The sequence below is a fragment of the Eschscholzia californica genome, unplaced genomic scaffold (genome assembly GCF_041429995.1).
Source record: "Eschscholzia californica isolate CP2 unplaced genomic scaffold, dmEscCali1.0.p SCAF_15, whole genome shotgun sequence".
Taxonomy (NCBI): domain Eukaryota; kingdom Viridiplantae; phylum Streptophyta; class Magnoliopsida; order Ranunculales; family Papaveraceae; genus Eschscholzia; species Eschscholzia californica.
Window position 1 is genome coordinate 21,855 of NW_028238254.1, and position 13,589 is coordinate 35,443.

Here is a 13,589-nt window from a genome sequence, read left to right on the forward strand (position 1 = left end):
AAGTTTCAGTTATTTCCACACTACTTCCAACATATTATTTATTTGAATACTCCAAATTTAATATGGGTAATTTAGGAAAAATCTTTTAGTGAGAGAACAATAAATAAAAATGGTCAATAAGTTGGATCTGCTAAAAAGTCAAACATAATCGGACGGAGGGTGTAAATGTTTTTACGTCGTGTCACTATAGAGTGCTTGAAAAGGCACGAGCGGGGAGAAATAGGAGTCCACGACGAGAACAAGTAGTACCCATTGTAAAATACTAACGGATGCGATCATACCAGCACTAATCCACCGGATCCCATCAGAACTCCGAAGTTAAGCGTGCTTGGGCGAGAGTAGTACTAGGATGGGTGACCTCCTGGGCAGTCCTCGTGTTGCATCCCTTTTTCTACTTTTTTTTTTTTTTTTCTCGTTTCGTCGGAGAGACGGAGAAGAGGGGAAGAAAATAACCTGCCAAAGGCGGGTTAGGACCGTCGGATTTGCCAAAAAAACGTTGTTTTCAGTGTCATCCGTCTATTTTTCAGAATTTTGTGTAACTCGAGTAATTTAAAACTGGAATAACTCGTCGTACGTATTATAAACCGATGACAGCGATTTGGAGACATAAAAATATGTCCGGAAATATTTATTACTAATTTCATTAGCATTTCCCAATCTACCCTTTACTTTTAATAAGAATAAAAAGTTTCAGTTATTTCCACACTACTTCCAACATATTATTTATTTGAATACTCCAAATTTAATATGGGTAATTTAGGAAAAATCTTTTAGTGAGAGAACAATAAATAAAAATGGTCAATAAGTTGGATCTGCTAAAAAGTCAAACATAATCGGACGGAGGGTGTAAATGTTTTTACGTCGTGTCACTATAGAGTGCTTGAAAAGGCACGAGCGGGGAGAAATAGGAGTCCACGACGAGAACAAGTAGTACCCATTGTAAAATACTAACGGATGCGATCATACCAGCACTAATCCACCGGATCCCATCAGAACTCCGAAGTTAAGCGTGCTTGGGCGAGAGTAGTACTAGGATGGGTGACCTCCTGGGAAGTCCTCGTGTTGCATCCCTTTTTCTACTTTTTTTTTTTTTTTTCTCGTTTCGTCGGAGAGACGGAGAAGAGGGGAAGAAAATAACCTGCCAAAGGCGGGTTAGGACCGTCGGATTTGCCAAAAAAACGTTGTTTTCAGTGTCATCCGTCTATTTTTCAGAATTTTGTGTAACTCGAGTAATTTAAAACTGGAATAACTCGTCGTACGTATTATAAACCGATGACAGCGATTTGGAGACATAAAAATATGTCCGGAAATATTTATTACTAATTTCATTAGCATTTCCCAATCTACCCTTTACTTTTAATAAGAATAAAAAGTTTCAGTTATTTCCACACTACTTCCAACATATTATTTATTTGAATACTCCAAATTTAATATGGGTAATTTAGGAAAAATCTTTTAGTGAGAGAACAATAAATAAAAATGGTCAATAAGTTGGATCTGCTAAAAAGTCAAACATAATCGGACGGAGGGTGTAAATGTTTTTACGTCGTGTCACTATAGAGTGCTTGAAAAGGCACGAGCGGGGAGAAATAGGAGTCCACGACGAGAACAAGTAGTACCCATTGTAAAATACTAACGGATGCGATCATACCAGCACTAATCCACCGGATCCCATCAGAACTCCGAAGTTAAGCGTGCTTGGGCGAGAGTAGTACTAGGATGGGTGACCTCCTGGGAAGTCCTCGTGTTGCATCCCTTTTTCTACTTTTTTTTTTTTTTTTCTCGTTTCGTCGGAGAGACGGAGAAGAGGGGAAGAAAATAACCTGCCAAAGGCGGGTTAGGACCGTCGGATTTGCCAAAAAAACGTTGTTTTCAGTGTCATCCGTCTATTTTTCAGAATTTTGTGTAACTCGAGTAATTTAAAACTGGAATAACTCGTCGTACGTATTATAAACCGATGACAGCGATTTGGAGACATAAAAATATGTCCGGAAATATTTATTACTAATTTCATTAGCATTTCCCAATCTACCCTTTACTTTTAATAAGAATAAAAAGTTTCAGTTATTTCCACACTACTTCCAACATATTATTTATTTGAATACTCCAAATTTAATATGGGTAATTTAGGAAAAATCTTTTAGTGAGAGAACAATAAATAAAAATGGTCAATAAGTTGGATCTGCTAAAAAGTCAAACATAATCGGACGGAGGGTGTAAATGTTTTTACGTCGTGTCACTATAGAGTGCTTGAAAAGGCACGAGCGGGGAGAAATAGGAGTCCACGACGAGAACAAGTAGTACCCATTGTAAAATACTAACGGATGCGATCATACCAGCACTAATCCACCGGATCCCATCAGAACTCCGAAGTTAAGCGTGCTTGGGCGAGAGTAGTACTAGGATGGGTGACCTCCTGGGAAGTGCTCGTGTTGCATCCCTTTTTCTACTTTTTTTTTTTTTTTCTCGTTTCGTCGGAGAGACGGAGAAGAGGGGAAGAAAATAACCTGCCAAAGGCGGGTTAGGACCGTCGGATTTGCCAAAAAAACGTTGTTTTCAGTGTCATCCGTCTATTTTTCAGAATTTTGTGTAACTCGAGTAATTTAAAACTGGAATAACTCGTCGTACGTATTATAAACCGATGACAGCGATTTGGAGACATAAAAATATGTCCTGAAATATTTATTACTAATTTCATTAGCATTTCCCAATCTACCCTTTACTTTTAATAAGAATAAAAAGTTTCAGTTATTTCCACACTACTTCCAACATATTATTTATTTGAATACTCCAAATTTAATATGGGTAATTTAGGAAAAATCTTTTAGTGAGAGAACAATAAATAAAAATGGTCAATAAGTTGGATCTGCTAAAAAGTCAAACATAATCGGACGGAGGGTGTAAATGTTTTTACGTCGTGTCACTATAGAGTGCTTGAAAAGGCACGAGCGGGGAGAAATAGGAGTCCACGACGAGAACAAGTAGTACCCATTGTAAAATACTAACGGATGCGATCATACCAGCACTAATCCACCGGATCCCATCAGAACTCCGAAGTTAAGCGTGCTTGGGCGAGAGTAGTACTAGGATGGGTGACCTCCTGGGAAGTCCTCGTGTTGCATCCCTTTTTCTACTTTTTTTTTTTTTTTTCTCGTTTCGTCGGAGAGACGGAGAAGAGGGGAAGAAAATAACCTGCCAAAGGCGGGTTAGGACCGTCGGATTTGCCAAAAAAACGTTGTTTTCAGTGTCATCCGTCTATTTTTCAGAATTTTGTGTAACTCGAGTAATTTAAAACTGGAATAACTCGTCGTACGTATTATAAACCGATGACAGCGATTTGGAGACATAAAAATATGTCCGGAAATATTTATTACTAATTTCATTAGCATTTCCCAATCTACCCTTTACTTTTAATAAGAATAAAAAGTTTCAGTTATTTCCACACTACTTCCAACATATTATTTATTTGAATACTCCAAATTTAATATGGGTAATTTAGGAAAAATCTTTTAGTGAGAGAACAATAAATAAAAATGGTCAATAAGTTGGATCTGCTAAAAAGTCAAACATAATCGGACGGAGGGTGTAAATGTTTTTACGTCGTGTCACTATAGAGTGCTTGAAAAGGCACGAGCGGGGAGAAATAGGAGTCCACGACGAGAACAAGTAGTACCCATTGTAAAATACTAACGGATGCGATCATACCAGCACTAATCCACCGGATCCCATCAGAACTCCGAAGTTAAGCGTGCTTGGGCGAGAGTAGTACTAGGATGGGTGACCTCCTGGGAAGTCCTCGTGTTGCATCCCTTTTTCTACTTTTTTTTTTTTTTTTCTCGTTTCGTCGGAGAGACGGAGAAGAGGGGAAGAAAATAACCTGCCAAAGGCGGGTTAGGACCGTCGGATTTGCCAAAAAAACGTTGTTTTCAGTGTCATCCGTCTATTTTTCAGAATTTTGTGTAACTCGAGTAATTTAAAACTGGAATAACTCGTCGTACGTATTATAAACCGATGACAGCGATTTGGAGACATAAAAATATGTCCGGAAATATTTATTACTAATTTCATTAGCATTTCCCAATCTACCCTTTACTTTTAATAAGAATAAAAAGTTTCAGTTATTTCCACACTACTTCCAACATATTATTTATTTGAATACTCCAAATTTAATATGGGTAATTTAGGAAAAATCTTTTAGTGAGAGAACAATAAATAAAAATGGTCAATAAGTTGGATCTGCTAAAAAGTCAAACATAATCGGACGGAGGGTGTAAATGTTTTTACGTCGTGTCACTATAGAGTGCTTGAAAAGGCACGAGCGGGGAGAAATAGGAGTCCACGACGAGAACAAGTAGTACCCATTGTAAAATACTAACGGATGCGATCATACCAGCACTAATCCACCGGATCCCATCAGAACTCCGAAGTTAAGCGTGCTTGGGCGAGAGTAGTACTAGGATGGGTGACCTCCTGGGAAGTCCTCGTGTTGCATCCCTTTTTCTACTTTTTTTTTTTTTTTTCTCGTTTCGTCGGAGAGACGGAGAAGAGGGGAAGAAAATAACCTGCCAAAGGCGGGTTAGGACCGTCGGATTTGCCAAAAAAACGTTGTTTTCAGTGTCATCCGTCTATTTTTCAGAATTTTGTGTAACTCGAGTAATTTAAAACTGGAATAACTCGTCGTACGTATTATAAACCGATGACAGCGATTTGGAGACATAAAAATATGTCCGGAAATATTTATTACTAATTTCATTAGCATTTCCCAATCTACCCTTTACTTTTAATAAGAATAAAAAGTTTCAGTTATTTCCACACTACTTCCAACATATTATTTATTTGAATACTCCAAATTTAATATGGGTAATTTAGGAAAAATCTTTTAGTGAGAGAACAATAAATAAAAATGGTCAATAAGTTGGATCTGCTAAAAAGTCAAACATAATCGGACGGAGGGTGTAAATGTTTTTACGTCGTGTCACTATAGAGTGCTTGAAAAGGCACGAGCGGGGAGAAATAGGAGTCCACGACGAGAACAAGTAGTACCCATTGTAAAATACTAACGGATGCGATCATACCAGCACTAATCCACCGGATCCCATCAGAACTCCGAAGTTAAGCGTGCTTGGGCGAGAGTAGTACTAGGATGGGTGACCTCCTGGGAAGTCCTCGTGTTGCATCCCTTTTTCTACTTTTTTTTTTTTTTTCTCGTTTCGTCGGAGAGACGGAGAAGAGGGGAAGAAAATAACCTGCCAAAGGCGGGTTAGGACCGTCGGATTTGCCAAAAAAACGTTGTTTTCAGTGTCATCCGTCTATTTTTCAGAATTTTGTGTAACTCGAGTAATTTAAAACTGGAATAACTCGTCGTACGTATTATAAACCGATGACAGCGATTTGGAGACATAAAAATATGTCCGGAAATATTTATTACTAATTTCATTAGCATTTCCCAATCTACCCTTTACTTTTAATAAGAATAAAAAGTTTCAGTTATTTCCACACTACTTCCAACATATTATTTATTTGAATACTCCAAATTTAATATGGGTAATTTAGGAAAAATCTTTTAGTGAGAGAACAATAAATAAAAATGGTCAATAAGTTGGATCTGCTAAAAAGTCAAACATAATCGGACGGAGGGTGTAAATGTTTTTACGTCGTGTCACTATAGAGTGCTTGAAAAGGCACGAGCGGGGAGAAATAGGAGTCCACGACGAGAACAAGTAGTACCCATTGTAAAATACTAACGGATGCGATCATACCAGCACTAATCCACCGGATCCCATCAGAACTCCGAAGTTAAGCGTGCTTGGGCGAGAGTAGTACTAGGATGGGTGACCTCCTGGGAAGTCCTCGTGTTGCATCCCTTTTTCTACTTTTTTTTTTTTTTTTCTCGTTTCGTCGGAGAGACGGAGAAGAGGGGAAGAAAATAACCTGCCAAAGGCGGGTTAGGACCGTCGGATTTGCCAAAAAAACGTTGTTTTCAGTGTCATCCGTCTATTTTTCAGAATTTTGTGTAACTCGAGTAATTTAAAACTGGAATAACTCGTCGTACGTATTATAAACCGATGACAGCGATTTGGAGACATAAAAATATGTCCGGAAATATTTATTACTAATTTCATTAGCATTTCCCAATCTACCCTTTACTTTTAATAAGAATAAAAAGTTTCAGTTATTTCCACACTACTTCCAACATATTATTTATTTGAATACTCCAAATTTAATATGGGTAATTTAGGAAAAATCTTTTAGTGAGAGAACAATAAATAAAAATGGTCAATAAGTTGGATCTGCTAAAAAGTCAAACATAATCGGACGGAGGGTGTAAATGTTTTTACGTCGTGTCACTATAGAGTGCTTGAAAAGGCACGAGCGGGGAGAAATAGGAGTCCACGACGAGAACAAGTAGTACCCATTGTAAAATACTAACGGATGCGATCATACCAGCACTAATCCACCGGATCCCATCAGAACTCCGAAGTTAAGCGTGCTTGGGCGAGAGTAGTACTAGGATGGGTGACCTCCTGGGAAGTCCTCGTGTTGCATCCCTTTTTCTACTTTTTTTTTTTTTTTTCTCGTTTCGTCGGAGAGACGGAGAAGAGGGGAAGAAAATAACCTGCCAAAGGCGGGTTAGGACCGTCGGATTTGCCAAAAAAACGTTGTTTTCAGTGTCATCCGTCTATTTTTCAGAATTTTGTGTAACTCGAGTAATTTAAAACTGGAATAACTCGTCGTACGTATTATAAACCGATGACAGCGATTTGGAGACATAAAAATATGTCCGGAAATATTTATTACTAATTTCATTAGCATTTCCCAATCTACCCTTTACTTTTAATAAGAATAAAAAGTTTCAGTTATTTCCACACTACTTCCAACATATTATTTATTTGAATACTCCAAATTTAATATGGGTAATTTAGGAAAAATCTTTTAGTGAGAGAACAATAAATAAAAATGGTCAATAAGTTGGATCTGCTAAAAAGTCAAACATAATCGGACGGAGGGTGTAAATGTTTTTACGTCGTGTCACTATAGAGTGCTTGAAAAGGCACGAGCGGGGAGAAATAGGAGTCCACGACGAGAACAAGTAGTACCCATTGTAAAATACTAACGGATGCGATCATACCAGCACTAATCCACCGGATCCCATCAGAACTCCGAAGTTAAGCGTGCTTGGGCGAGAGTAGTACTAGGATGGGTGACCTCCTGGGAAGTCCTCGTGTTGCATCCCTTTTTCTACTTTTTTTTTTTTTTTTCTCGTTTCGTCGGAGAGACGGAGAAGAGGGGAAGAAAATAACCTGCCAAAGGCGGGTTAGGACCGTCGGATTTGCCAAAAAAACGTTGTTTTCAGTGTCATCCGTCTATTTTTCAGAATTTTGTGTAACTCGAGTAATTTAAAACTGGAATAACTCGTCGTACGTATTATAAACCGATGACAGCGATTTGGAGACATAAAAATATGTCCGGAAATATTTATTACTAATTTCATTAGCATTTCCCAATCTACCCTTTACTTTTAATAAGAATAAAAAGTTTCAGTTATTTCCACACTACTTCCAACATATTATTTATTTGAATACTCCAAATTTAATATGGGTAATTTAGGAAAAATCTTTTAGTGAGAGAACAATAAATAAAAATGGTCAATAAGTTGGATCTGCTAAAAAGTCAAACATAATCGGACGGAGGGTGTAAATGTTTTTACGTCGTGTCACTATAGAGTGCTTGAAAAGGCACGAGCGGGGAGAAATAGGAGTCCACGACGAGAACAAGTAGTACCCATTGTAAAATACTAACGGATGCGATCATACCAGCACTAATCCACCGGATCCCATCAGAACTCCGAAGTTAAGCGTGCTTGGGCGAGAGTAGTACTAGGATGGTGACCTCCTGGGAAGTCCTCGTGTTGCATCCCTTTTTCTACTTTTTTTTTTTTTTTTCTCGTTTCGTCGGAGAGACGGAGAAGAGGGGAAGAAAATAACCTGCCAAAGGCGGGTTAGGACCGTCGGATTTGCCAAAAAAACGTTGTTTTCAGTGTCATCCGTCTATTTTTCAGAATTTTGTGTAACTCGAGTAATTTAAAACTGGAATAACTCGTCGTACGTATTATAAACCGATGACAGCGATTTGGAGACATAAAAATATGTCCGGAAATATTTATTACTAATTTCATTAGCATTTCCCAATCTACCCTTTACTTTTAATAAGAATAAAAAGTTTCAGTTATTTCCACACTACTTCCAACATATTATTTATTTGAATACTCCAAATTTAATATGGGTAATTTAGGAAAAATCTTTTAGTGAGAGAACAATAAATAAAAATGGTCAATAAGTTGGATCTGCTAAAAAGTCAAACATAATCGGACGGAGGGTGTAAATGTTTTTACGTCGTGTCACTATAGAGTGCTTGAAAAGGCACGAGCGGGGAGAAATAGGAGTCCACGACGAGAACAAGTAGTACCCATTGTAAAATACTAACGGATGCGATCATACCAGCACTAATCCACCGGATCCCATCAGAACTCCGAAGTTAAGCGTGCTTGGGCGAGAGTAGTACTAGGATGGGTGACCTCCTGGGAAGTCCTCGTGTTGCATCCCTTTTTCTACTTTTTTTTTTTTTTTTCTCGTTTCGTCGGAGAGACGGAGAAGAGGGGAAGAAAATAACCTGCCAAAGGCGGGTTAGGACCGTCGGATTTGCCAAAAAAACGTTGTTTTCAGTGTCATCCGTCTATTTTTCAGAATTTTGTGTAACTCGAGTAATTTAAAACTGGAATAACTCGTCGTACGTATTATAAACCGATGACAGCGATTTGGAGACATAAAAATATGTCCGGAAATATTTATTACTAATTTCATTAGCATTTCCCAATCTACCCTTTACTTTTAATAAGAATAAAAAGTTTCAGTTATTTCCACACTACTTCCAACATATTATTTATTTGAATACTCCAAATTTAATATGGGTAATTTAGGAAAAATCTTTTAGTGAGAGAACAATAAATAAAAATGGTCAATAAGTTGGATCTGCTAAAAAGTCAAACATAATCGGACGGAGGGTGTAAATGTTTTTACGTCGTGTCACTATAGAGTGCTTGAAAAGGCACGAGCGGGGAGAAATAGGAGTCCACGACGAGAACAAGTAGTACCCATTGTAAAATACTAACGGATGCGATCATACCAGCACTAATCCACCGGATCCCATCAGAACTCCGAAGTTAAGCGTGCTTGGGCGAGAGTAGTACTAGGATGGTGACCTCCTGGGAAGTCCTCGTGTTGCATCCCTTTTTCTACTTTTTTTTTTTTTTTTCTCGTTTCGTCGGAGAGACGGAGAAGAGGGGAAGAAAATAACCTGCCAAAGGCGGGTTAGGACCGTCGGATTTGCCAAAAAAACGTTGTTTTCAGTGTCATCCGTCTATTTTTCAGAATTTTGTGTAACTCGAGTAATTTAAAACTGGAATAACTCGTCGTACGTATTATAAACCGATGACAGCGATTTGGAGACATAAAAATATGTCCGGAAATATTTATTACTAATTTCATTAGCATTTCCCAATCTACCCTTTACTTTTAATAAGAATAAAAAGTTTCAGTTATTTCCACACTACTTCCAACATATTATTTATTTGAATACTCCAAATTTAATATGGGTAATTTAGGAAAAATCTTTTAGTGAGAGAACAATAAATAAAAATGGTCAATAAGTTGGATCTGCTAAAAAGTCAAACATAATCGGACGGAGGGTGTAAATGTTTTTACGTCGTGTCACTATAGAGTGCTTGAAAAGGCACGAGCGGGGAGAAATAGGAGTCCACGACGAGAACAAGTAGTACCCATTGTAAAATACTAACGGATGCGATCATACCAGCACTAATCCACCGGATCCCATCAGAACTCCGAAGTTAAGCGTGCTTGGGCGAGAGTAGTACTAGGATGGGTGACCTCCTGGGAAGTCCTCGTGTTGCATCCCTTTTTCTACTTTTTTTTTTTTTTTTCTCGTTTCGTCGGAGAGACGGAGAAGAGGGGAAGAAAATAACCTGCCAAAGGCGGGTTAGGACCGTCGGATTTGCCAAAAAAACGTTGTTTTCAGTGTCATCCGTCTATTTTTCAGAATTTTGTGTAACTCGAGTAATTTAAAACTGGAATAACTCGTCGTACGTATTATAAACCGATGACAGCGATTTGGAGACATAAAAATATGTCCGGAAATATTTATTACTAATTTCATTAGCATTTCCCAATCTACCCTTTACTTTTAATAAGAATAAAAAGTTTCAGTTATTTCCACACTACTTCCAACATATTATTTATTTGAATACTCCAAATTTAATATGGGTAATTTAGGAAAAATCTTTTAGTGAGAGAACAATAAATAAAAATGGTCAATAAGTTGGATCTGCTAAAAAGTCAAACATAATCGGACGGAGGGTGTAAATGTTTTTACGTCGTGTCACTATAGAGTGCTTGAAAAGGCACGAGCGGGGAGAAATAGGAGTCCACGACGAGAACAAGTAGTACCCATTGTAAAATACTAACGGATGCGATCATACCAGCACTAATCCACCGGATCCCATCAGAACTCCGAAGTTAAGCGTGCTTGGGCGAGAGTAGTACTAGGATGGGTGACCTCCTGGGAAGTCCTCGTGTTGCATCCCTTTTTCTACTTTTTTTTTTTTTTTTCTCGTTTCGTCGGAGAGACGGAGAAGAGGGGAAGAAAATAACCTGCCAAAGGCGGGTTAGGACCGTCGGATTTGCCAAAAAAACGTTGTTTTCAGTGTCATCCGTCTATTTTTCAGAATTTTGTGTAACTCGAGTAATTTAAAACTGGAATAACTCGTCGTACGTATTATAAACCGATGACAGCGATTTGGAGACATAAAAATATGTCCGGAAATATTTATTACTAATTTCATTAGCATTTCCCAATCTACCCTTTACTTTTAATAAGAATAAAAAGTTTCAGTTATTTCCACACTACTTCCAACATATTATTTATTTGAATACTCCAAATTTAATATGGGTAATTTAGGAAAAATCTTTTAGTGAGAGAACAATAAATAAAAATGGTCAATAAGTTGGATCTGCTAAAAAGTCAAACATAATCGGACGGAGGGTGTAAATGTTTTTACGTCGTGTCACTATAGAGTGCTTGAAAAGGCACGAGCGGGGAGAAATAGGAGTCCACGACGAGAACAAGTAGTACCCATTGTAAAATACTAACGGATGCGATCATACCAGCACTAATCCACCGGATCCCATCAGAACTCCGAAGTTAAGCGTGCTTGGGCGAGAGTAGTACTAGGATGGGTGACCTCCTGGGAAGTCCTCGTGTTGCATCCCTTTTTCTACTTTTTTTTTTTTTTTCTCGTTTCGTCGGAGAGACGGAGAAGAGGGGAAGAAAATAACCTGCCAAAGGCGGGTTAGGACCGTCGGATTTGCCAAAAAAACGTTGTTTTCAGTGTCATCCGTCTATTTTTCAGAATTTTGTGTAACTCGAGTAATTTAAAACTGGAATAACTCGTCGTACGTATTATAAACCGATGACAGCGATTTGGAGACATAAAAATATGTCCGGAAATATTTATTACTAATTTCATTAGCATTTCCCAATCTACCCTTTACTTTTAATAAGAATAAAAAGTTTCAGTTATTTCCACACTACTTCCAACATATTATTTATTTGAATACTCCAAATTTAATATGGGTAATTTAGGAAAAATCTTTTAGTGAGAGAACAATAAATAAAAATGGTCAATAAGTTGGATCTGCTAAAAAGTCAAACATAATCGGACGGAGGGTGTAAATGTTTTTACGTCGTGTCACTATAGAGTGCTTGAAAAGGCACGAGCGGGGAGAAATAGGAGTCCACGACGAGAACAAGTAGTACCCATTGTAAAATACTAACGGATGCGATCATACCAGCACTAATCCACCGGATCCCATCAGAACTCCGAAGTTAAGCGTGCTTGGGCGAGAGTAGTACTAGGATGGGTGACCTCCTGGGAAGTCCTCGTGTTGCATCCCTTTTTCTACTTTTTTTTTTTTTTTTTTCTCGTTTCGTCGGAGAGACGGAGAAGAGGGGAAGAAAATAACCTGCCAAAGGCGGGTTAGGACCGTCGGATTTGCCAAAAAAACGTTGTTTTCAGTGTCATCCGTCTATTTTTCAGAATTTTGTGTAACTCGAGTAATTTAAAACTGGAATAACTCGTCGTACGTATTATAAACCGATGACAGCGATTTGGAGACATAAAAATATGTCCGGAAATATTTATTACTAATTTCATTAGCATTTCCCAATCTACCCTTTACTTTTAATAAGAATAAAAAGTTTCAGTTATTTCCACACTACTTCCAACATATTATTTATTTGAATACTCCAAATTTAATATGGGTAATTTAGGAAAAATCTTTTAGTGAGAGAACAATAAATAAAAATGGTCAATAAGTTGGATCTGCTAAAAAGTCAAACATAATCGGACGGAGGGTGTAAATGTTTTTACGTCGTGTCACTATAGAGTGCTTGAAAAGGCACGAGCGGGGAGAAATAGGAGTCCACGACGAGAACAAGTAGTACCCATTGTAAAATACTAACGGATGCGATCATACCAGCACTAATCCACCGGATCCCATCAGAACTCCGAAGTTAAGCGTGCTTGGGCGAGAGTAGTACTAGGATGGGTGACCTCCTGGGAAGTCCTCGTGTTGCATCCCTTTTTCTACTTTTTTTTTTTTTTTTCTCGTTTCGTCGGAGAGACGGAGAAGAGGGGAAGAAAATAACCTGCCAAAGGCGGGTTAGGACCGTCGGATTTGCCAAAAAAACGTTGTTTTCAGTGTCATCTGTCTATTTTTCAGAATTTTGTGTAACTCGAGTAATTTAAAACTGGAATAACTCGTCGTACGTATTATAAACCGATGACAGCGATTTGGAGACATAAAAATATGTCCGGAAATATTTATTACTAATTTCATTAGCATTTCCCAATCTACCCTTTACTTTTAATAAGAATAAAAAGTTTCAGTTATTTCCACACTACTTCCAACATATTATTTATTTGAATACTCCAAATTTAATATGGGTAATTTAGGAAAAATCTTTTAGTGAGAGAACAATAAATAAAAATGGTCAATAAGTTGGATCTGCTAAAAAGTCAAACATAATCGGACGGAGGGTGTAAATGTTTTTACGTCGTGTCACTATAGAGTGCTTGAAAAGGCACGAGCGGGGAGAAATAGGAGTCCACGACGAGAACAAGTAGTACCCATTGTAAAATACTAACGGATGCGATCATACCAGCACTAATCCACCGGATCCCATCAGAACTCCGAAGTTAAGCGTGCTTGGGCGAGAGTAGTACTAGGATGGGTGACCTCCTGGGAAGTCCTCGTGTTGCATCCCTTTTTCTACTTTTTTTTTTTTTTTTCTCGTTTCGTCGGAGAGACGGAGAAGAGGGGAAGAAAATAACCTGCCAAAGGCGGGTTAGGACCGTCGGATTTGCCAAAAAAACGTTGTTTTCAGTGTCATCCGTCTATTTTTCAGAATTTTGTGTAACTCGAGTAATTTAAAACTGGAATAACTCGTCGTACGTA

The 13,589-nt window shown here is 38.0% G+C and overlaps 20 non-coding genes across 20 annotated transcripts; all 20 read left to right on the top strand.

The window, feature by feature from the left end:
* The first annotated feature begins 267 nt into the window (after positions 1-267).
* On the top strand, positions 268-386 carry LOC147561486 (5S ribosomal RNA). Its single transcript, XR_015232789.1, has one exon. It is a non-coding gene; the product is annotated as a 5S ribosomal RNA (ribosomal RNA).
* A 566-nt stretch (positions 387-952) lies between these two features.
* LOC147561487 (5S ribosomal RNA) lies at positions 953-1,071 on the top strand. Its single transcript, XR_015232804.1, has one exon. It is a non-coding gene; the product is annotated as a 5S ribosomal RNA (ribosomal RNA).
* Positions 1,072-1,637: 566 nt separating this feature from the next.
* Positions 1,638-1,756, top strand: LOC147561488 (5S ribosomal RNA). Its single transcript, XR_015232805.1, has one exon. It is a non-coding gene; the product is annotated as a 5S ribosomal RNA (ribosomal RNA).
* A 566-nt stretch (positions 1,757-2,322) lies between these two features.
* On the top strand, positions 2,323-2,441 carry LOC147561489 (5S ribosomal RNA). Its single transcript, XR_015232777.1, has one exon. It is a non-coding gene; the product is annotated as a 5S ribosomal RNA (ribosomal RNA).
* A 565-nt stretch (positions 2,442-3,006) lies between these two features.
* LOC147561490 (5S ribosomal RNA) lies at positions 3,007-3,125 on the top strand. Its single transcript, XR_015232807.1, has one exon. It is a non-coding gene; the product is annotated as a 5S ribosomal RNA (ribosomal RNA).
* A 566-nt stretch (positions 3,126-3,691) lies between these two features.
* LOC147561491 (5S ribosomal RNA) lies at positions 3,692-3,810 on the top strand. The gene has a single exon (XR_015232808.1). It is a non-coding gene; the product is annotated as a 5S ribosomal RNA (ribosomal RNA).
* A 566-nt stretch (positions 3,811-4,376) lies between these two features.
* LOC147561492 (5S ribosomal RNA) lies at positions 4,377-4,495 on the top strand. Its single transcript, XR_015232809.1, has one exon. It is a non-coding gene; the product is annotated as a 5S ribosomal RNA (ribosomal RNA).
* A 566-nt stretch (positions 4,496-5,061) lies between these two features.
* LOC147561493 (5S ribosomal RNA) lies at positions 5,062-5,180 on the top strand. The gene has a single exon (XR_015232810.1). It is a non-coding gene; the product is annotated as a 5S ribosomal RNA (ribosomal RNA).
* Positions 5,181-5,745: 565 nt separating this feature from the next.
* On the top strand, positions 5,746-5,864 carry LOC147561494 (5S ribosomal RNA). The gene has a single exon (XR_015232811.1). It is a non-coding gene; the product is annotated as a 5S ribosomal RNA (ribosomal RNA).
* Positions 5,865-6,430: 566 nt separating this feature from the next.
* LOC147561495 (5S ribosomal RNA) lies at positions 6,431-6,549 on the top strand. Its single transcript, XR_015232812.1, has one exon. It is a non-coding gene; the product is annotated as a 5S ribosomal RNA (ribosomal RNA).
* Positions 6,550-7,115: 566 nt separating this feature from the next.
* Positions 7,116-7,234, top strand: LOC147561496 (5S ribosomal RNA). The gene has a single exon (XR_015232813.1). It is a non-coding gene; the product is annotated as a 5S ribosomal RNA (ribosomal RNA).
* A 566-nt stretch (positions 7,235-7,800) lies between these two features.
* Positions 7,801-7,918, top strand: LOC147561497 (5S ribosomal RNA). Its single transcript, XR_015232794.1, has one exon. It is a non-coding gene; the product is annotated as a 5S ribosomal RNA (ribosomal RNA).
* A 566-nt stretch (positions 7,919-8,484) lies between these two features.
* On the top strand, positions 8,485-8,603 carry LOC147561498 (5S ribosomal RNA). Its single transcript, XR_015232814.1, has one exon. It is a non-coding gene; the product is annotated as a 5S ribosomal RNA (ribosomal RNA).
* A 566-nt stretch (positions 8,604-9,169) lies between these two features.
* Positions 9,170-9,287, top strand: LOC147561499 (5S ribosomal RNA). Its single transcript, XR_015232795.1, has one exon. It is a non-coding gene; the product is annotated as a 5S ribosomal RNA (ribosomal RNA).
* Positions 9,288-9,853: 566 nt separating this feature from the next.
* LOC147561500 (5S ribosomal RNA) lies at positions 9,854-9,972 on the top strand. The gene has a single exon (XR_015232815.1). It is a non-coding gene; the product is annotated as a 5S ribosomal RNA (ribosomal RNA).
* Positions 9,973-10,538: 566 nt separating this feature from the next.
* Positions 10,539-10,657, top strand: LOC147561501 (5S ribosomal RNA). The gene has a single exon (XR_015232816.1). It is a non-coding gene; the product is annotated as a 5S ribosomal RNA (ribosomal RNA).
* Positions 10,658-11,223: 566 nt separating this feature from the next.
* On the top strand, positions 11,224-11,342 carry LOC147561502 (5S ribosomal RNA). The gene has a single exon (XR_015232818.1). It is a non-coding gene; the product is annotated as a 5S ribosomal RNA (ribosomal RNA).
* A 565-nt stretch (positions 11,343-11,907) lies between these two features.
* LOC147561503 (5S ribosomal RNA) lies at positions 11,908-12,026 on the top strand. Its single transcript, XR_015232819.1, has one exon. It is a non-coding gene; the product is annotated as a 5S ribosomal RNA (ribosomal RNA).
* Positions 12,027-12,594: 568 nt separating this feature from the next.
* LOC147561504 (5S ribosomal RNA) lies at positions 12,595-12,713 on the top strand. Its single transcript, XR_015232820.1, has one exon. It is a non-coding gene; the product is annotated as a 5S ribosomal RNA (ribosomal RNA).
* A 566-nt stretch (positions 12,714-13,279) lies between these two features.
* LOC147561505 (5S ribosomal RNA) lies at positions 13,280-13,398 on the top strand. Its single transcript, XR_015232821.1, has one exon. It is a non-coding gene; the product is annotated as a 5S ribosomal RNA (ribosomal RNA).
* Positions 13,399-13,589: the final 191 nt, after the last annotated feature.